Raw genomic sequence first — 21,522 nt, 5'->3', positions numbered from 1 at the left:
TATCATTTCACTGTTCCTCCAGTTTATAGCTCTGGCAGCTTTAACTCTGGGTCAGTGGATCTTGGCTGTGACTCTCTATTCATCTTGCTTGTCTCTCTAGATTTCATTGTTGGTTGTTGGCCCTGTAACTTCTGTTCTCTGATGGGTCCAAGAAAAGTCATCACTTTTCAGTTTATTGAGCTTTTTTTCTTGTTATAAACTTGGGAGTGATGCCTTCAGAGCTCTTTATATATTGGAACTGAAACTGGTAGCATTACAACTGAAATTAAAAAATCAAACTATTTAAAACTGCAGTATCACTAGTGCTTTCTAGAATTAGAGCATTCAGCTCATTGAAGTTCTGCTCTTCTACCCTGCAGAATTGGCTGAGAAACATAGTAAAATGTAGAAAGAAAACATTCTACAAATTAAAAATGTTAGAAGTCTTCAGATTATACTTTTTTTCCTATAATATTATATTCCTGTTAGTTGTGTCTGCTTCCTGAAGAGCCTAATGCTGTACCAGAACAGTTATCTTACTGCCAGTAAACAGCCACTAATATGGACAAAGTCATGATAAGCCATAGTGATCTACCAAAATAAAAATTGTATGTTACCAGTGCTTATTAAACCAATCTTAAGGCTATCCTTTCAGAGCATGTCAGTTAAAAAGCTAACCACACCATTTTAATAACTGGCTACATGGCACAGTACAATCTACTAAAAATGCCAAGATTAAGATTTCATGGCTCATACTTACAGAAGCCCCAAGTGTAAAGGCTCATATGCATATGACATGCCTCAAACATTGAACATTATTTTGCTTCCTCAAATTCTGTTCCTTACCTATTTCTCAGTGTTCCTGGTCGATGAACTGGATGATGTGTTTTGATAGGATCTAACCAGTAACACTTCTCTATTCTGCTTAGATTCAGAAATAGTTGAGTAATTAGTGAAGGAGTTAGATGGAGATGTGAATATCATCTGTCTGACACATAGCTATATTGGAGACATGGGGAAAGTTGGATAGATACATGGGATTTATATTTCTACTTGCTCCTCAATTTAAATATTAATACAACCTACCTATGGGAAATAGAAAATGTAGTTACCCAGAATCACTACCTTCCACTTTTTTGTGTGTGGTGTAGAGGGAAGAAAAAGCCAAATGTCTCATTCTGAAGTACTTTTTGAATATTAGCTTAATACAGTTGAGAAGCATAGGCACCTGCTTAACAGATGACTCATTCCAAATCCACAAGGAAGAGTAAGGCATCAGATAGGATGCTGGATTGGGGAAATACCTACTTTGAGTTCTGTGAAAATTCAAAGAGTGAGGGATACATGTTCTCTCCTTAAGAGGGAAGAAAGAAGGAAAGTATTAAAGCATTTCATAAATTTTTATATCCCAATTAGTAAAATTATAAAAGGAAATACTTAAATACATAGGCTTCAATTGGCTTGAAAACCACTTTTTAGGCAGCAAACATCTAGTAAAAAGAAGGCAATGGGAAATTTATGATTGCCTGAGACTCTTGAAGCTAAACATTGGTATAGGTTTTTTTTTTTTTCAATTCTAGGAATTTTTTTAAAATGCTGTTTTTTGGGTTTTTTTTGCATACACAAATCCAGAAATTTCATGAGCACTTGAAATGTAAAAATTTTAAAGACATATGTTGCTTTTTAAAACTAAATGATTCTTCAATTGTATATTAACATGTATACCTCAGCATTCCTTAACTTTTCACATGTATTTCCAATTATATTTTAGGGAAAATTTCTTTAAAACAGTTTTTGTATCTTATGATTTTGAATAAGAGTATTCTGAATGTGATTAACTCAAAAATTGAGAAAATATTTTTATGTTTCTTTTTTGTAAAAGTAAATCATATAGTTTTTATCTGATTTTGTTTTTTTAAATCAATTAGCTATATTATTTGTATATATCATTTAATAAACGTATGATGAAAGAACATAATTTCCCTCAGGTATGAATGATAAGCAAAGTGGTAGGGAACCATGTTCTATTGTTCTTCATGAAACTATTTTGAATTTTTTGTAATTCGCAGATATTTTAAAGTACATTTTCATTATCTTTTTCTTATTAATATGTTTGGAACTTGATTATTTTATTGACTTCTGTTTTCAATTATCTTTTGAAAAAATCATTTAAGGTTATTATGGGCTGAATTTTATCTCCCCAAAACATTCATATATTGAAGTTCTAACCCCCTATACCTCAGAATGTGACTCTATATAGAGATATGGTCTTTAAAGAGATAATTACATTAAAATGAGGTCATTAACCCAATATAACTGGTATCCATGTAAGAGGAATATAGAACAGAGACACACATGGAGGGAAGACCATGTAAAGACAGGGAGAAAATGGCTGTCTATCTATAAGCCAAGCAGAGAGGCCTCAGAAGAAGCCAACCCTGCACCACACTGATTATGGACTTCTAGCCTCTGAATTGTGAAAAAGTTAATTTCTTCAAAATGTGAGAAAATAAATTTCCATGCTTTAAGCCACCCACTTTGTGATACTTTGTTATGGCCATTCTAGCAAATTAATATGAAGATATATAAGTTTGTATGAAAACTTTTTTAGATGAGTTTGTGTATCTGACAGTTGTTAGAGGTGTGTTAAGTGATTCTGATAGGTAGAACTGATGATTAGTCTTTTTTTTTATAGCTATATTGATATATGATTGCTATATAACACTGTGTAAGAGTAAGTTGTACAACCTGTTAATTAGATACACTTATATATTGCAGAATGATTGCTAACACCTCAATCACATCACATAATTAGTATTTTAATTTTTTGTGGTGAGAACATTACAGGTATTCTCTTGGCAATTTTCAAGTATGTAATACAGTATTATTAACTGTAATTAACATGGTACACATCACATTCTCAAAACTTACTCATTTTATCATTCTTGAGTAACATCTACCCTTTTACCCAATCCCCAGCCCATGGTAACCACCACTGTACTCACTGTTTCTATGAATTCAGCTTTTTTAAAGTCTACATATAAATGATGTCATACAGTGTTTGTCTCTCTTTTACTTAGCCTAATGCCCTCAAGGTCCATCCATGTTGTTGGAAATGGCAGGATTTCCTTCTTTTTATGGCTGAATAATATTCCATTGTATATATACACCACATTTTCTTTATCCATTTATTCATTGATGAACACTTAGGTTGTTTCCATATCTGAGATAGTATAAAAAATGTGATAGTGAACACATACCTGTTGGCCATTTGTCTGTCTTTGGAAAAAATGTCTGTTCAGTTCCTCTGTCCATTTTTTAATTGGGGTTTTTTTTTTTGTTTTTTTTGTTTTTGCTGAGTTGTAAGACTTCATCATATGTTTTGAATATTAACCCTTATTGGATATATGATATTGCAAATATTGTCTCCAATTTGGATGTTGCTTTTTCATTTTGTGGATCATTTCTTTTGCTGTGCAGAAGCTTTTTAGCTTGATGTAGTCCCTTTCTGCCTTTGTTGCTTATACTTTTGGTGTCATATTCAAAAAATTATTGCCAAGACCAATGTCAAGGAGGTCTTTCTGTGTTTTTCTCCAGGAATGTTAACGGGTTTCAGTTTTTATGTTTAAGTCCTTAATACATTTACAGGTTTTTTGTTTGTGTGTGAGTTGTGTAAAATGGGGGTATAGTTTAATTCTTGTGTATGTGGTATCCAGTTTTCCCAGTACCATGTATTAAAGAGACTGTCCCTTCCCTATTGAATTTTCTTAGCTCCCTTGTTAAATGTTAGTTGACCACGTATGCAGGAGTTTATTTCTGGGCTCTCAGCTATGTTCTGTTGGCCTATGTTTTTATGCCAGTACCATACTATTTTGATTAATATAGCTTTGTAATATAGTTTGAAATTAGAATGTGTGATGCCTTCAGCTTTGTTACTTATTAGTAGAGAAGGACCCAGAGAAAGAGATTCATAACCCATGCTTCATTCATGTATGAGTCTTTTAGTTTTAATGCTACAGTGTTATTAGTTTGTTTCTTTAGGACAGGGCTACGATTGGATTTGAGGTTAGTCACAATTTGTTTTCCTTTGCAGAAATCTTATAGAATTAACTATTAAGAAATAAATACCTCATTAAGTAGTTGTTGTAAAGATTAATCTTCTGGCTCCAAGGTGGCTCTATCATTGTGGAATCAAGAGATATATTTGCCTCTGCCCTTAGGTTTCTTTCCCCCACCAAAGCTATATTGGCATACTGACAATGTTTTTGTAACTCCTGGTGTCTTAATTCAATCATCGGTTCCTTATTATAGGATTGTGCCCAAAGTCTTTATCTTTTAACCAATCTTACATCTTGATATTCCAGACCTGCCTTTAATACTTGGGGTCAAATTTACTTCCCCAAGTTTCTGAATCCTAGTGTCTCTTGCTTCTTAAACAGATCACAGTTTCTGGTAGGGCTTAATGGTTACAGTGAGCATAATCCTTATTAAACTATTGGCATCTGTGGTCTTGCACAATTTTTTTCCAGAGCAAGTTGTTTCAAGGGGATTGCTCATGTTCCCCAGAGTTACATCAGAGAACAAGATGGAATGAGGATCAGTAGATGTCATCTCACTTCTATTTTCGAAGCCCGGTCTGCTGAAAAGCATACAGCACAAAGCCCAGGTTGTGATTCCTCCTTGTTGGGAACTGTTTGTTTATTCCAGGCGTCCTCAGGATACTGGAAACCATAGTCAGTATAGAGACCAAGAAACAGTTGAGACTCTGCTCTGCAACTTTGTTTGAGAGTTCCTCTGTTCTTCGTTGTATACTTTCCAGCATGTAGAACATATCAGATGTCATGTATATGTTCATGTTCTTGAATTTGGGGTGCATGTAAATGGGATTATCTTAGGGGTTCCCAGACTTTCTGGATTACTGACATCCTTGGTTCACAGTAACTTTTTCATGACACTCCTAGCCCATAAGAAATGATTCATTATTCTGTTTTTTTAAATAGTTGAGCCTAAACAATTTAGTATTAGTAGTTTGTGTGATGTCAGACAGCTGGGTTTCCCATTTAAAATTTAAAATGTCTTGCAGTATCAGTGTGAGTTCACTGCATCAGCCCAGGGCATCTTAGCACTCCAATGGGAACCAGGGGACCTAGTGACTGGCAGAAATGATGTCAAACTGGCACAGCCATCCCTCGTGGAAGATGTCATATCTGTAAGTCTCCTGCATTCCTTAATAGGAATCTGGGCTTTGAATATTTAGGAAATTGTACATGATGATCTTAGGAGTTCCCAATTTCCAGCAAATATAAAACAAATGGCAGAAAAGTTAATCTTTTCCACAAGGAGTAGAGGAATTAGTCCAACCATTCACTGTTTATTATTAGTAGCAGTAGTGTGCAAAATAAGATACGCTTACGTGAATGTGAATGCTCTCCCAACTCAATGTCAATATGAAAGTTTATAAAATGTAATAAAAAGCCATTCCTTGGCTGGTGGTGGATGACACATGTTTAGCATTTGTTGCTTTCCACTTACCCATTCTAAATGTGAAAGTCTGCCTGCATTTTATCAGGTTCTCCCATCATTAACAGCCTATAAAAAGGCACAAGATGATAGAAAAATAATTCTGCATATTTAAAGAAAAAAGTGATGAATGATGTATTTCCCCCAGAATTCAGGTGTTCTTCTTCCACAGTCTGCCTGTGAGCATTTTACTGCTGGGTGAAACAGCCAGGTTTCAGCAGCAAAACAAGATGTCCTTTTGCTTTTTATCAGAGGACATAAAATGCTTGCATTTTTTAACTGCATTTAATGTTACTATTAAGCACATAAAATGGGTGTAGATACAAGGGTCAGGCTCTGTGGCAAAAGGCAAAATTATGCTTCATTGTCGAGATACTGTTAAATTCTCTTCTGTTCGTTACACGTGACCATTTTTACACTTCCCAGATCTATGTGGAATGTAATCTGTATCTGGTGATGCTGTATTTCCCTGCCATGGAGATTAAAAAATAGTCTGAGGGTAATTAGTTAGTTGATTTCGTGGCACTTTGAGAAGTGTTAGCTGGGTGTTTCCTGCCCTGAAGTCTAACCTCAGAATGACCACCCACAGATTACTCTAAACTGACTTATTTATTTATTTATCTGAGAATTGGTTAAAATATGCATACCAGATGATCTCCCTGCCAGAAAATACATTTTAATTAGAAACGATGGGCCAAGCATTTACTGAGAAATAGGAGAAAGAGAAGAAAGCAAGGAGACTGGCCCAGATTGTGTGTTTCCACCCAGCATTGCACAAGACAAAGTGTATCTATGAATAACCTAGAGTTTACCTTTCTGTATTTCATTTTGATTTTGTGCAAGACTACAGGGGAATGGAGCCAGATCTATTACTTCTTTTATGTCTAGGACAGGCATGTACCCCATATTGCCTGAGGACACTGCACAGCATATGTTGGACATTTGGTAAAGTTTACTGACTCCAGCCATGAAAGCCTTTCCACTCACTTCCTCTCTGGAGCAGGTCTTGCCAGACAGGCAAATGGCTAATGATGGAAGCTAGGCTCTGCGAGGGCTGGGAATTACTCCTAAGTAATTAGGAACACTGGGAACCAAAGATCAAAACCAAAAGACCATGGAGGAAAACCCAGGATAAAAACCACATCTAAACCACAGAACCTGGATTCCATACTCTCCTTGGCACTTTGTCAAGAAAGCAACCCAAGAAAAAATAAGGTGGAAAGAGATGGTCTTACATAGTTTTTATGTGTGCTTTCTTCTTTGGTTGTGGGAGAGGCGGAAGAAGAAATGTGATTTCTAGATGACAGCTACCACTTGCCCATCTTTTCCAGTTCCCATCACTGTCTGTATGCTGCTTTATCTTATTTCCTATTTGCTTCAGTCAGAAACAGTATTTGGACTAACATGATTTATTAATATTTAGGAATTTTACATGTGAGAATTATACATTGTATTGAACAAAAAAGGATAACAATAACTATTGAGTGAATACTATGTACAGAGCACTGAGCAAATTTAATGTTTTGAAAATTCAAGATACTATTATTTAATGTTTTAACAACTCAACAAGGTATTATTATTATTTTTTATTATTATCCTCTTTTCAGAAATGAGGGAACTGAGTCTTTAGAGATTTTTAATGACTTGGCCCAGGCCATAAAATTAGTAAGAGGCAGAAGCTAAAATTCTAACCCAGGAGGTCAGTCATCAGAACCAACACTCTTACTGCCTCTCTTGATAATCCCCTTAGGGAACCCATAATCTAAATACAGATGCACAGCATAATTGTGTGAAAAGTGGTGAAGAACATTTTGGGTGCAGCATATGCGTGAGTAGAAATAGACATGGTGCAGAGTAGAAAAGGAGTGATGAGATTCCTGGAAGATATTGAAGGTCATGCCAAATACATAAGGGGAATAAATATAAAAACAAATAGCTTCCTTGTCAAAGAGGGAATAAATAAAAATAGTAGCACTGAGTATTAATTCAGAAATGTTATTTTCAATTATTCTGAATGAGCTAAGCACGTGATTTAAAAAACCCAACAGACACGGCAGTACTTAAGTCAGTCTCTCTCTAATCGTATTTCAAGCCCCTCAGTTTCCCCACATAGCTGCAGTCACCATTTTCACAGAAGTTCTCGTATTACCTGCTCAAAATTTATTTTCTCTAGATTGAGGTTATCAGAGAAGTCTTTAAGACACTGATTTTGGAATGGAGAAGCAGTGGTTGTTTACAGACCGTTTCTCAGAGATGCCTTAGTTCCTGTAAGATCTGATTAGTCAGGTCTCACTTATTTGAAGTTTGTGGTGAACCACTTTAGGCCAGGTGCCCTTTTGTATATTCTATTTGAAGTTTTCAAAAGAGAACAGGAGTGTAAATAAGAAAGGGTGGGATTTCTCACCTACTATTGAAAAAAAATTGCTTTCAAGAACTTTAGAAGAATAAAATTATGTGAATCACTCTCATCAAAATAGACTTTCATAGGATCTCAGATTTTCTCAACTGCCCACCTTCGAGTGCTTTCTTTGCCTGCATACACACACATATGTATATGTGTGTGTCTGTGGTGTATTGTTTGAAGTATTTTTTTGAGGACTGTAGAATTTGAACTTTTATCTCAGATTTTCCTTGTCTCCCCTGAGTCTGACTTGCTGAGATTTGTGAAAGCTTTAGCATCATCTCTTTATTATAATAGAGGCGGGAGAGACAGCTCTGTGCCCAAGAGCTGTGGAGCGTTAGCCACTGCCCAGGGGAGAGAGTTGAGAATGCAAACAAAGAGACGGCCCCTCTTTATTCTTCAGGGTGAATAGGGCCCCACAATTGCACACTGGGCAAACCAGCATACCTGCAGTGCAGTTGCCTGTGTTGAAGGGCCACATACACTTCTGCTTATCAGTTGGCAAGCATACACTGCAACACTTGCAAGGAATTACAGCAGACTGGGCATAATAAAGTGGTACAATTCTGTAACCGGTCTTGATCCTGCTGAGTCTTTCCAGGACACAGCTCGCAAAGATACAGCTTATAAGTCAAAGCTTTGGGCTTCTTGAGGCACGTGCCAACGATCTTTCTGGGGAGAGCTCCAGACCCTGTCCACGCCACATCAGAAGGTTCTCTCATCCTCTGTGAACAAAGAGAATGGGGAGGATTTTATTTGAAGGCTTGGCTCTGTAGGAAGAGGGGTATAGTGGGACTGGTGAGGGTTTTTGGAGCCAAAGAGAGCCAACTCCAAATCTCTTCTTTGCTACTCCTAAATGTATTACTTTAGACAGTTTCCTTGGTTTGAAACTAAATCCTCTCACCCATGAAATAAGAATAATCATCATTCGGTATTGTCAACTTTGCAGCATTGTGATAATTAAATGAAATAATGTTAATGAAATAATGTGTTCATAGTACCTAGCACAGAATTGGCACTCAGTGTTTCTTTCCAAGTACCAGCATTGGAGGTGGGGACCCCATGCCTGCAGAAGATACAGTGCCCTGCCCTGCCCCCCTCCTCACCATAAGAGCAGCAACAGATTCTGGGGAAGTTGCTGGGGGAAGCAGAGATTACAGATGGTTTGGGTTCTGCTTTCTTGAATTCCCTTTCACATTCCTTCTCTCCTTTTCCTCTTAGAGAGCAAAATTGCAGGAATTGGATCCCTGGGCACAGGTATATGAAATGCTCAGTCTCTTGGGATGGTCAGCTAAGTTGCTCTAAACTCCACTATTTTCTTATCACAATACTTACCTGTCTGGCAGGATTCTTGTCCCATCCTTTAAAATGGATAGGGATGTGGTATATATGAGAAGAAATAGCCCTATCCCTATCTCTGCAAGAATCTATTCCAGTGTTCAGTGTCCTCTGTGAACCAAGAGAATGAATGGGGGCAGCTTTGGGTAACAGAGAACTCATCAACTTCTCTCAGCATCTACCAGTAGCAGATTCCTATTAAACTGCTATAAAATTTCAGTATAATTGACTTTCTCTTGTCTATTATTACTATTTTTTCATTTTATGTGTACTTATTAATAATTCGAAATTGGTATCTTGGTAATGTCAGTGTTTAACAGATATGCACACCTCTCCCTCAGACACACAGATACGATGAGAAAATGCCCTTTTGTAAAATTTAGACTCTCTTGGAGGCTCTGAGGTTTAGTGCCTGTAATCACTTGGTGATTGAGTTTTTATGTTCTTGACATTTTTCTAAATGAATTCTTCTCTGATGTCAAAGCTGGAATAGTAGCTTGTCTTTCAATGTACTGGGTTAAATGTTAAGGGGAGAACATCATCTGGGAAAATCCCTTTGGTGTGGTAGCAAATCCTAGGTCATGGTGTGTAGGCAGTTGTGAGTGGGCTGTCAGACATGGTCAGGACCCTGTGGTAAATCTCATCACTGTGAACTGTTCAAAGCACCCAATATGTGAAAGTCAGGCTGATTCAACCATTCTCTGTGGCCACCCAGGCAGCCTCCTTGGGTATATTTTTAAAAAATGATCCAGACAGCAGCTGCAGAAAATTTGGGGACCCTTTCCCCTATGAGTGAGTGTTTCCAGAAAGCAAAATAAATAAAATGTCAGGGTTTGTTCATCTGGTTGGCAAGGCAAACCCTCTCTCTTCTATGAAGGAGGCTGAGTTGAGGAATGTTGTGGTTTCTGGGATTCAAACCTGGAGACACAGCACAACACACACCTTATTTGAGAGCGGTTCACATCATACATTTTCATAAGGCACGGACCAGAAAGCAAGCTTTGTTTTCAAAATGTGTTTCCTTGGCACTGGTTACAGCAGTTTGGTGTGTGGTTCATTGTCAAAATGCTGTGGGTGGCAAAAGCGATGGGTTAAAGTTGCATGAAATATTTAAATTGGGCTGGTTTGTTCAGACCATTTACCCTACTCCTAACACCTGTATTCCAAAGACAACAATTAAGCCTTTCCTGCGGTGATAATCTGTATCATAGGATGTCAGAGTTGGCAGAAACTTTAACTGAGCAGACTTTTTCTGTGTGGCGTCAGAGAGTGAATATTTTAGATTCGTAAAGCATATAAAGCATACAGTCTCGGCCCGAACTACTCAACTCCTTTCAACTCTGCCTTGGTAGAAGGAAACCAGCCACAGGCGATACATAAACAAGTGGGCGTGGCTGCGCACCGATAAAATGTTATTTATCAAAACAGTCGGTGGCTGGATTCGGCCCATTGCTGCTGTTTGCCAACCCCTGGTTTAGAGCATTGCTTCCTTTTTGCATATGAGGAAACCAAAACCTAAGGAGGTTAAAAGAGTTTGTCACTGCTATAGGCCAGTTAGTGGCAGAATACAACATATCAAAGTCCTATGTTAGGTTCTTCTATTTTTTTTTAACATGTAGTTTTCTCTGAACATAAAATTCCCACTGTTGCCTCAAAAGCCTCAAGAAGAAATAGACAACTTTCTTCTCTGTTTTGACATTTCCTTAGCAAAAGTAGATGTTTGAACCTGAAACGGCTTCTGTCCTTTGGACATTTAATGAAGTAAAAAACTATGATGAAATAGACAGATATGAATATGTTTATCAAAAACATAAGGGTACATGTTAAATATAGAATCTGTTACTTAAAGCCCTAGGGGTAAAGTCATCTCTAATAAGGGAAGAGCAGAAAATTTGGATAATGATGGCCTACTTTTCTGCTCAGAATATGGCATCCTGGTTTTGAAGAAACCCCGTTCCTGTTCTCTGTTTATTTTGGTTTGACCAGCCCTTCAAACAACCCTGGGAGGCATCTGTGTTTTGTGAACCCCCAGCTTTCAGTGACTTCACCTGCATAGAATTTATTTCACTTTTTTTTTTTTTTTGGTGATATTCCTTTGGTGATGTCATAGACTGCTTTGTTTTGTTTTTTACGTTTTTATGAATTTTTGGAAATAATTAATAAAGGAAAATTAGGTAGTGAGAGGAGAAAAAGATGGTAAAGTAGATTTTCAGTGCTAGAGAAGGGAGAGTATTAGTTTGATGGAGACATCACTGATGGCTCCTCTCTGTTAGGGAAAAGATTAAGAAGTGAATGAGGGAATAGAGGATCTAGGTCACAGTGTTAGGCTTTGGATGAGTTCTAGTTTAAGATCTAGTTCAAGATCATGTTGGGCAGGCTAACACTTTTTGAAACCCTGCGTGTGCTAGGGTAGCAAGGTGTCTGGAAGGACAGCACACATGCATGTGCGCACTTCTCCCTTAGCCACACCCAGGTCGCAGCAGACTCTGGCTCACTGAGTCTGATACATATGAACATGTGTTACATGAATGAAAGGGTTTCTTATCCAAATAAATTTGAGAAATGGATTAAACAAGGTTCTACAGGTGTCTTACCTCAGGACCTCCCAAAGCCTTTAATGTGACAGCATGCATTAAGAATCCCTAAGACAGGGATACAGTTTGCTGTGTTTTCCAAACATGTTGGATTGTTCGACCTTTTTATTCAGAAAACATTTAAAGGGACAGCATCCCCAGAACACATCTGCGAAACACTGATTCCAGTTATCTGTGTCATTCTGCACATAATATCTTCTTTTTCCTTGTTCCATCCTTCTGCACACAAAGGCACAATAGGGATCCTGATTACCTGTGGGACCCACAGAGGTCCTCTGCTTCCCTCTGGCCTTTTTGATGGTGAAAAATTAGCTACTGGATGAAGCTTCAGCCACTTTGGCCTCCTTGTCCTGCTCCTGCATGAGGGCCTTCTGTCTAGCTGTGCCCTCCTGCCCTTTCCGTTTCCACACCTGGCACTCCTGGTCCCACTCACCTGCAGTAATTTTTCTATTTTCTTGCCACTTATTAGCACCTAAAACATACCATTCAGTGTCCTAGGCTAATAGCCTGTTTGATAAATTTCGTATTTTGGCAATGGTATTTATAATTTCTCAATTCTCTAACTGGTTCTTTTTCATATTAGCGTGGTCTTGTTTTCTATATATAAAAATTTTTTTTTGAAATCTCCTACTTGTCTCTGATCTACTTACTTACAAACTCCCTTAGTTGCTCTTTGGCCTCTTATGTGAAACTTTCTCTGAAAAACATATATGCTTGATCCTAGCCCCGCATGAGAGCTAGGCAGGCTCAGGGTGCACTCACTTAAAAGTTCTGAAATGGACACCAATGATACAGCCATCCAGCCTCCCTATTGTGAAGTTAGCTACTAGGTACGTTCTGCAGCTGCAAAGCTGGATCACAAGGGCCACATTAATTTGGAACATAAATGGCTTAAAAGTTCCATCTTGCTTCAGATTGTACTAAATCCTCTTAAATAGACATTACCATCCAAGAAATTTATGTGTGCTTCAAGAGAGCCCTGTGGTTAGGGTACTAATAGACTATCCCTGGGTAAAATCCAGAACTATTTTTGCTTTCCCAGGAACTTCACGATTCCTCAAAGCCACATGATTGCTTCTAATGGTACTTTAGAAGCCTTAAAGTAGGTAGTTTTGTCAAAACCTACTTTATTTCCTGCTAGCCTAGCAGCTCACTCCATCTTGACATTCTGTCCTCCCTAGTATTCTTCCAACATACCAAGCTCAGTCCAATCCCAGAACCTCGGCAGAAGCTGTTTTCTCTGTCACGAACTCTCTTTTCCCCATTATATACGTGGGTCCCTCCGCTCCCTGCTTCATATGAAGCTTTTCAATCATTCCTGTATTTAAAATGAACATAACCCACTCTGCTCCAGTACTTCCTAACCATAAACCATGATTTTATTTTCTATCATACCACTTTAAATCTAATCTAGTATATATATGTATTTTTTTCTTTTTTTGATTTATATTTGTTTTGTTTGTTTATGGACTGTCTCCATTAAAATATAAACCCCATGAGACAATTTTCTTCTTTCCCACCTTTTACAGCTATATCCCCAGCCCCTAGGATAGTGCCTGGCATATGGTAGGTTCTCCAAGAATATTTTTGAATCAATGTTCTGGAAGACAGAACTTAGAACAACAGGCTGTAAATCAGTTGTGCTGGTAAATTGCAAGCAATGTGATGACTTAGCCTGGGGCCTGGGAGACGAGGTGAGAGAGTAAATGTTGATTTCTGCAGAGAGTAACAGTAATTGCCCCGAAGAAGCATTTGTGTTTAAGTTATCTTAGTTAGGGGTGCACTGAAGAGGACTGAAGATGGCAGTCCCACTAATTATTTTAAAATACATCAGATCATGTCACTCCTTTGCTTAAAACCTTCCAGTGCCTTTCCATCCCACTCAAGTCAAGTCCACAGTCTTTACCATGGTCTCCAAAGCCCTGCATAGTCTCCTTCCTCCCCTAGACATTTTCATTTTTATCTGACGTTATCCAGTAGTATTGCAATGTGAGTCACATAGGTAACTTTCAAGTTTTTAGTAGAAATGTTAAAAAATAAAAGAAATAAATTAATTTCAGTAAGCTACTTTAACCCAGTAGAGTCCCAAAATTATCGGTTCAACATGGAATCAATATAAAAATTAATAATGAGGTATTTCACCTTCAATTTTGTACAAAATCTTTGACATTCAGATTGTACTTTATACTCACAGCTCAGCTCCGTGTTAACCAGCCACATTTCATGTGCTCAGCAACCACGCATGACTGCCATACTGGGTAGTCTCTTCCTCAATTTTTCTCCTCCAACCACTTTGGCCTGCTTGCTCAGCCTCCCTGCTGACCCTGTAAGAGAGCCAACACATTTTTACCTCAGTAAGGTGGCCAGATTGAGAAATCAAAAATACAAGACACGTGTTTCAATTTGCATTTCAGATAAATATCAAATAATTTTTCAAGTATAAGTATGTTCCAAATATGACAAGGGACATACTGGCAACACACTGGGACACACTGACATCACATGGAATGTATTGGTCCTTTATCTGGCAGCCGTGCGCCTCAGGACGTTCGCATTTTCTCTTCCTTCTGCCTGGAATGCTCTCCCCCAGTTATCACACTTCCCTCAGTTCACTCAGGTCTTGGATCAGAGACCTCATAGAAGTTCTTACGACTTGATAGCAATTATACTCTGTGTCTCCACATCATTACTTATTATTTCCTTATCCTATATTATTTCTACTATGACAGTTTCTAGTTTTTAAAATCTATTTTTATTTGTGTATTTACCCCTCCCCCAATTAGAATATAGATTTTATAAACAAATGTTCTCACATTCGTTTTGTTTCCGATTGTCTCTTCAAGTGTGAAGAAAATTCCTGGCTTACAGAAGGCATTCAGTAAATATGTACTCACAAAGAAGAAAGAAATAGTGGAAAATAATATATATATACACACACACCTATATATATATATATATATGTGTGTATATATATGTAGAAGAAGGATCAATTTTGAGTTGAATGTTCATAGAATAGAAACTTGACTCTGCTCCTTACCAGGGGCCTGATTCTTAATTTCTTAAAATGAAGTTTTATTATGCAACTAAAACACTACTGAGAAGATTTAGAAAGTGTTGAATAAACCACTTAATACTCGCCTGCTACATATGAACTGGTACATGTAGTGTCATGAACAAAAGTAACTGTAGTAATAGTAAAAAACAGTAATTTTTGTTCTTATGGTTGACAATCCTTAGTTGTCATTCCAAATGCCAGACATCTCCAAAATTTGAGTCTTTTTTCATAAGCTTAAGAGACATCTTATTTGGAGGCAAAACCCATCTTGAGGTGACATTAGGCTATTCAGAGTTCATATTTATGTAACAGTGTGACTACAAAGTCATGTGTCATTGCAGAAATGTTAATGTGTTTGACTACAGGATGCTGCCTCAGACCCACCTGTGGGTAGTTATATATTATAAAACAAATGTGCCATACATTTTCTTACATCTAAAAAACTGAATTCTCAAATACATCTGGCCCCAAGATTTCAGTAAAGGAGAGAAGACCTCTGTTCGCTACTCACCAGTCTCATAACTTTGCCAAATAAAACTTCAAAGAACAGCGTACTGTTACTCTGTCAAATCTTACTGCCCATTCTATTACTAGGTTTCCCAGAAGACTTGAGTCTACATCTTTCTTTTCCCTAATAATCATATATCTAGAAAGAAGTTTTAAATCATTTGGGGGACCTCTGCTTTAACATGTCCAACATTTTCCCCATCCATTGGAAATAGAGCAGGATAATGCCAATTAAAGTGGGTCTGATCATCTGTTCATAAATGAGTGGTCTTCTGAGTGGAGGAGGTTCTGAAATTACTAGCCCTTCATTTTAAGAAATACTTTGTTCCTCTGAAAAAATCCTGATAGAAAGGAATTTATATCCACTCCTGTGTAAAATGATGACTCTGTAGATAGTCGTGCATCCCCTTTATACTCTTGGTCAAACCGCTCTGCTGTCAAAAAGGAGCATGAGTGCAATGAAGAGAGCAGTTGTTAAGGCAGACGGTGTGTTTATGGTGAAGATATAGCTGGTGAAGAATATAACTGAGAACTTGTTGATTTTGCATGCTTTTATCCACAAATGCTTTCCCATATGGCTTCAGTCTTGTGTTCTGCACATGTTTTTAAAACTTTCCTGAAGTTCCTCATGCTCTCTAATGATTGCACTGTGCTAATATTTTTTTTTTCTTCCTCTTTGTCACGCTTGGGTGACCAGGTACCTTTCAGCCCAAAACATGGTCCTCTTGCCCAGGTCACGTTTAGCCTAATTATGTTGATTTGATAGTGTACAATTTCCCAGTAAAATATAGCAAACAAAATAATCCCAGGCATATATACCTACATGATGATGCCTTCTATATAGTGAAATACTTACAAGATATACCTAAGCCATTTTCTGTCTTTTAGTGCCACATACTACCATTCTCAACAATGCTTTTATTCACTGTTCCACTTAAAAAGAATATGAACAATAGATTGCTTAGAGTATTATTGCTATGGACTGATTGTTTGCGTCCCTCCAAAATTATATGTTGTAATCCTAACCCCTAAGGTGATGGTATTGGGAGATGGAGACTTTGGGAAGTGATTAAGGAATGAAATTGGTGCTAAGAAAGCACCCTTGCTCCTTCTACCGCGTGAAGACTGGGAGAAAGCACCGTCTATGAGGAAGCAAGCTCTCACCACATACTGAATGTACCAGTGCCCAGATCTGGAATTTCCTAGCTTTCTGAACTGTGAGAAATCAGTATTCTGTTGTTTACAAGCCACTGTGTACAACATTATGTTACAGCAGCCTGAACAGACTAAGACAATTATTCTAAACCTATCTTCTATAGACCTTTCTACATTTTGTGATAGATAAGTTGGGTGTTGATTGTAACTGTAGCTTGGAATATACCTAATTTGAAAAATAAATACTTTAAATTGATAAATATGTAACATTTTCCTGTAATCACTAGTGGAAACTCATATCCATACTTAATGCTACCTATGCCCTTTTCTGTACGAATTCCAGACTTAATGGCTCTTAACTTACCATGTTACAATGGACAATAACATCATCTGTTTATTTAGCATTTAGACAAGTACACAGCTGTGAGCTAGTGATTTTACCTCCTTCCCTGGTCCTTGTCTGAATATCTTAGAGTGGTTGAGATCAGTGGTTCTCAACCTTTGGCAGGCGTCAGAATCACCTGCAAAGCTTGCTCAACCTGATTGCTGGGCTCCAACCCAGAGCTTCTGATTCAGTAGCACTTACGACAAGTTGCTTGGAGATGTGGATGCCATTGGTCTGGAGACCTCACTCGTCTAACCTCTGGTCCTCCATGTCAGTGTCTTCTCAGCCTCGTACTGTCTGCGTCAAAAGAGAAGGAAATACCACTTCCATCACTATCCCTAAGGGCATAGGGAAATTTGAAGCCACTTGGTATCACAGAACCAACTCTTAATCTTTTTGGGCAATAACAATAAAAGATAGAACCGAGATAAATTAAGTTTTAACTAAAATCCTTCCATTCCTTTTCATTTTTCATTCTGGCCCAAATAGAGACCTTGTTTTCTCAAGCTAAACACTGTCACAGATCTTTCCTTGTTATGGTTATTTTCTTTTTTCAGTGATGTTCTTTTTATTCCTCTCAAGGAGTTTAATTTTGAACATATCTCAGAGCCTTGGGCTGTATTCACAGAACTGTTTTTGATTACTGTGTCATTCTACAATCCCCTAATTTACAAAAGTCAGTGAAGAAGGACAAAAAATAAAAATTGTAACAATATAGGAACATATGTTAAATGTTGTGAAATTCAAAACACCATTCAGAAAGTTCATAAAGAAAGACTTTCTATTGGTCGAGCTCTTAAAACGATCAGAATTAAGCCATTAGCTCAATTTTTTAAAAAGCAACCAAAAACCCTGTAAAGATATAGCTCTGATTTTGCCTTCTTTGATAGTTGTACTGTTGCTGGAAAGAATAAATACCTAGTCTCCACTAAAAGTAATCTAATTCATCAAAATATTTTCTCTCATTATAGTTAAGAACACCACACAATGAATTTCTTGACATGATGATTATTAAGTGCCCTGGGCCGTTGTTCCACACTTAGGAGTCCTTCCTTTCTCACCACCGGCCGTTTCACTTCAATTCTGGGACTGTTGATACAAGAGTTGGTCCAGGAGGTTGAGGGAACCTGTGTTCTGTGGTTGTACTGCAGGGCAGGTTAAGGACGGATAACTAGTAGAGGTACTTTTCAATGAGATGGCAATCCATAGAACACTCTTTGAGAGCAAGGAACAGGAATTTAAGTAGATTCTGATAAGAGCTGGATAAGGGTTTTCAGAAGTGGACAGGAATTGAACTTGTTCCAGCACAGTGGATTTTTTTGTTCCTGTTTCCAAGACTGTTCTTAGCATTCTTATTTCCCTTTTGGCCAAGTGTAATTGATTAATTTTTTTGTCTGTCCCCAATCTTATTGTAATACCTGTCAGGAGAATGAATCTATAATGATTTTCTTTTCTCACTACCATCCTAATATTGTCACTGGAAATAACTAACATGCCATTCTGTATTATTAAGAGATTTGTTACATGAGCGATAAAGATCTAACATTCCTTATCTCATCCTATAGTCCCATTTTGCTTGTAAAGGAGCTGGCTCGGATAAAAAATTAGCTTGGTGCTCAGGTTGAATTCATTCTGTGAAGTGATCTTATTCTAAATGCAGTACAGGAAGATTCCCTTGTTCTGAGTTCTGATGTGGGGGAATTTATCCAATGTAAAAAAATACTAAGGAAATACAAACTATAATTACAGTGCATTTAAAAGAACAAGATAGGTCTTGTAATGCAAGCCCTCATTTGTATATAATAGGAAAAGAGAAAAATAAGAATAAAAATCTCTACCATAAATTAAAGATAAAACCAATTGGAAAGTTTGATTCATGAATATATGTGTCTGCATGCATGCTCACCTATGTATTTTGTATCCTTTACAAAATAACAGACCTGCTCAATTTAGGTAATCATGATAAGGCTGTGTTAAAAAAAATGTTATTATATATTATGGATCCTACTGTTTACATGAAAATGTAAGCATAGAAATCTGAGAATTGTAGACGATAACTGTTAAATATATTTTTTAAAATTTTGCAAACCTGAGGAATTCTCTTTGACTTCTAAAGGAGAGCTCCATATTGAGATCTGCAAGCAGATCTTTGCAAATACTTATTCAATATACTTTGTGTCTAGAAGAGTTCAGAGGTGTTGCCAGACAGAACTTTTGGCAAAGGATTTGTGTGTGTGTGTATGTTTGTTTATTGCTACTTTCAAAGAATAATAAGAACAACTATACACTGACTGTTTACTAGAGGCCATGATCTATTGCCATCCTGATGCAGGCATGGTCTCCTGTGTGAGGTAGGGTTATGTATTGCTATTTCGCTGGTAGGGACAAGGGCTCAGCAAAGTTGAGACACTTCCTTAGTGTCACACAGTCAGTAAGTGGCAGAGGCATAATTGAAACCTAGTTTTTGTTCAGCTCCAAAGTCAATGCATTTTCTCCACTATTCTCTAAGACTTCTTTCTGAAGTCTTAAATGCAGAAAGGCCTCAAAGAAGGAATCAAGTCATAAGTGCAAAGTTAGAGCACCACTGATTGCAGACAAGTAAAAGTGTGCGTTTTCTTAATTCACATTGCATGAGATCTAGCTTCCTAGATTGTAAGTGCTACAATTTTGTGACTGTAGTTCTTGCACATGAAATATCCTGTTTGTATGGCACTTAGTACAATAGACGTGGATATGTGTTTTAAAGGTGTTGCTGCTGCTGTTAATAGATTATACTCATTCATAGAAAGGCCCATTCACGTTCGTAAGCTTTTGGTAAAATAGCCTCAGTGTTTAGAAAAAAAACCAAACCCTGTCAGAGCAAGTAACTACACCCTGTAAAACTCTTAATAGAATGAAAGTCTGGAATCCAGAATTGCTGTTTAGGTTTTCATAATTAATGGGAGGTTTGTGTGGACACTGGATACAGACGTTAAGGACTCTATGACAATAGATAATACTTCTCATCTTAGAGAGGTAAGCTTATTGAAGAGACATTAAAAGTAAATAAAATTTCCAGTCAAACCTAGGCCCAGAGATATTGGGTCATTTGGATGTTTCAGCACTAAACTGCAGGGCCACCAACCTTGACTTTCAGTTGCTTACAGAACCTAGTGCCCAATTAAAATGCTCCTTGGCAAGCAACTTTCTTGAGCAAGGCAGACTAATTACTGTAGGGAATGAGGAGAGAACTATGCTTTAAATCATACTGTCTAATCTCAGAAGGAGAACAGGTCAGTGCCAAGAATACAGCTGCAGAGGGTAGTGAACAGGAAGGAATAAAATTTGCACTGGTATTAAATCTTACCTACCTGAAAGGGCACTGAATGACACTATACCTCATTCTTGGGCTTATTTGTTAACTGTCAGAAAGTTGAATGGGCATGAAATGTTTTACAAACTTGTGCATCTAATACTTGGGTTTTTACCCTATTCATATTTTGAAGTTACTGTTGCATTGGAGTTGGTGTTAAGTATCATCATGTATGATAAATAACTGCTTCAAATGGTTTTCCAGTGAATGGAGGTGAACATGGCTTGCCTTCTTTGATGTTTTTGTTCTTTTATCTGCTGTATTCTATGGTATCACATGCAAGAAATAAGCAAGGGGGTCTCTGTGTTTTCTTCAGCATAATAAGGGATGACACTGTCTGACATACTTTTTAATGATTTACATCTTGAGAAAGAACCTGTGTATAATGGTAATTCTCATAGCTGCTGAAAAATCTCAGTAGATTTATAGCCTTTTCCTGAAAGCTTGACCTGCTTCGCATTTCAGACACACACACACACACACACACACACACACACACACACACACACACACACACACACACACACACACACACACACACACACACACACACACACACACACACACACACACACACACACACACACACACCCTTACCAGAATTCTATAAAAGGTTTTGGTTTTTCTCCTCTAGAAAAATGAATTTTGACTCTTACAGGCAGTTAGGTTACATTCAGTACAGTCTTATTTACTGCTGGATCTTTTTATTGTATCCTATATGCTGTGCATTCAAAGAGGTACTGTCTGCTTTTCTGTGACCACTTCTTTCTTTAGGGCTATATTGCCAAATCATATGTGTGCACATGTTGCTTATGCACTTGTTAAAAGTCTTGTCTCCAACCACTGAGTCTTAATTTGTGTTTATGCATGGCTTTGCTTCTTTCTAATGAGCTCTGCATGACGCTTTCTATAGCTGTCTGATGTTTCAGCTCTTGTTCTCTTCAGCAACTGCGTTGTTTCTGCTCCATATGTATTCACCTTGCTCTGGTTAATGGTATGGAGCTCTGAACTCATATGAAAAGTTGCTGCCTATTTGAGATGCAAGCAGAAAATCCACTATGCTACAAAGATAGAGTATCAGTTTTTTGCTTAACATCAATAAAACTTCCTCTGGGACTCATAGTTCAGAAGTGGCTCAAGGGGATTATTTCTTTAATGCTTTTCTTCTACTATTGTGAAAAATCCGTTCTGTGGCTGAAGGCCCTCTGTGTATAGTAGTCTTCGCGGTAAGGCTGT

Source organism: Camelus dromedarius, chromosome 10 (assembly GCF_036321535.1).
Source record: "Camelus dromedarius isolate mCamDro1 chromosome 10, mCamDro1.pat, whole genome shotgun sequence".
Taxonomy (NCBI): Eukaryota; Metazoa; Chordata; class Mammalia; order Artiodactyla; family Camelidae; genus Camelus; species Camelus dromedarius.
Note: the sequence above shows the minus strand (reverse complement) of the source record.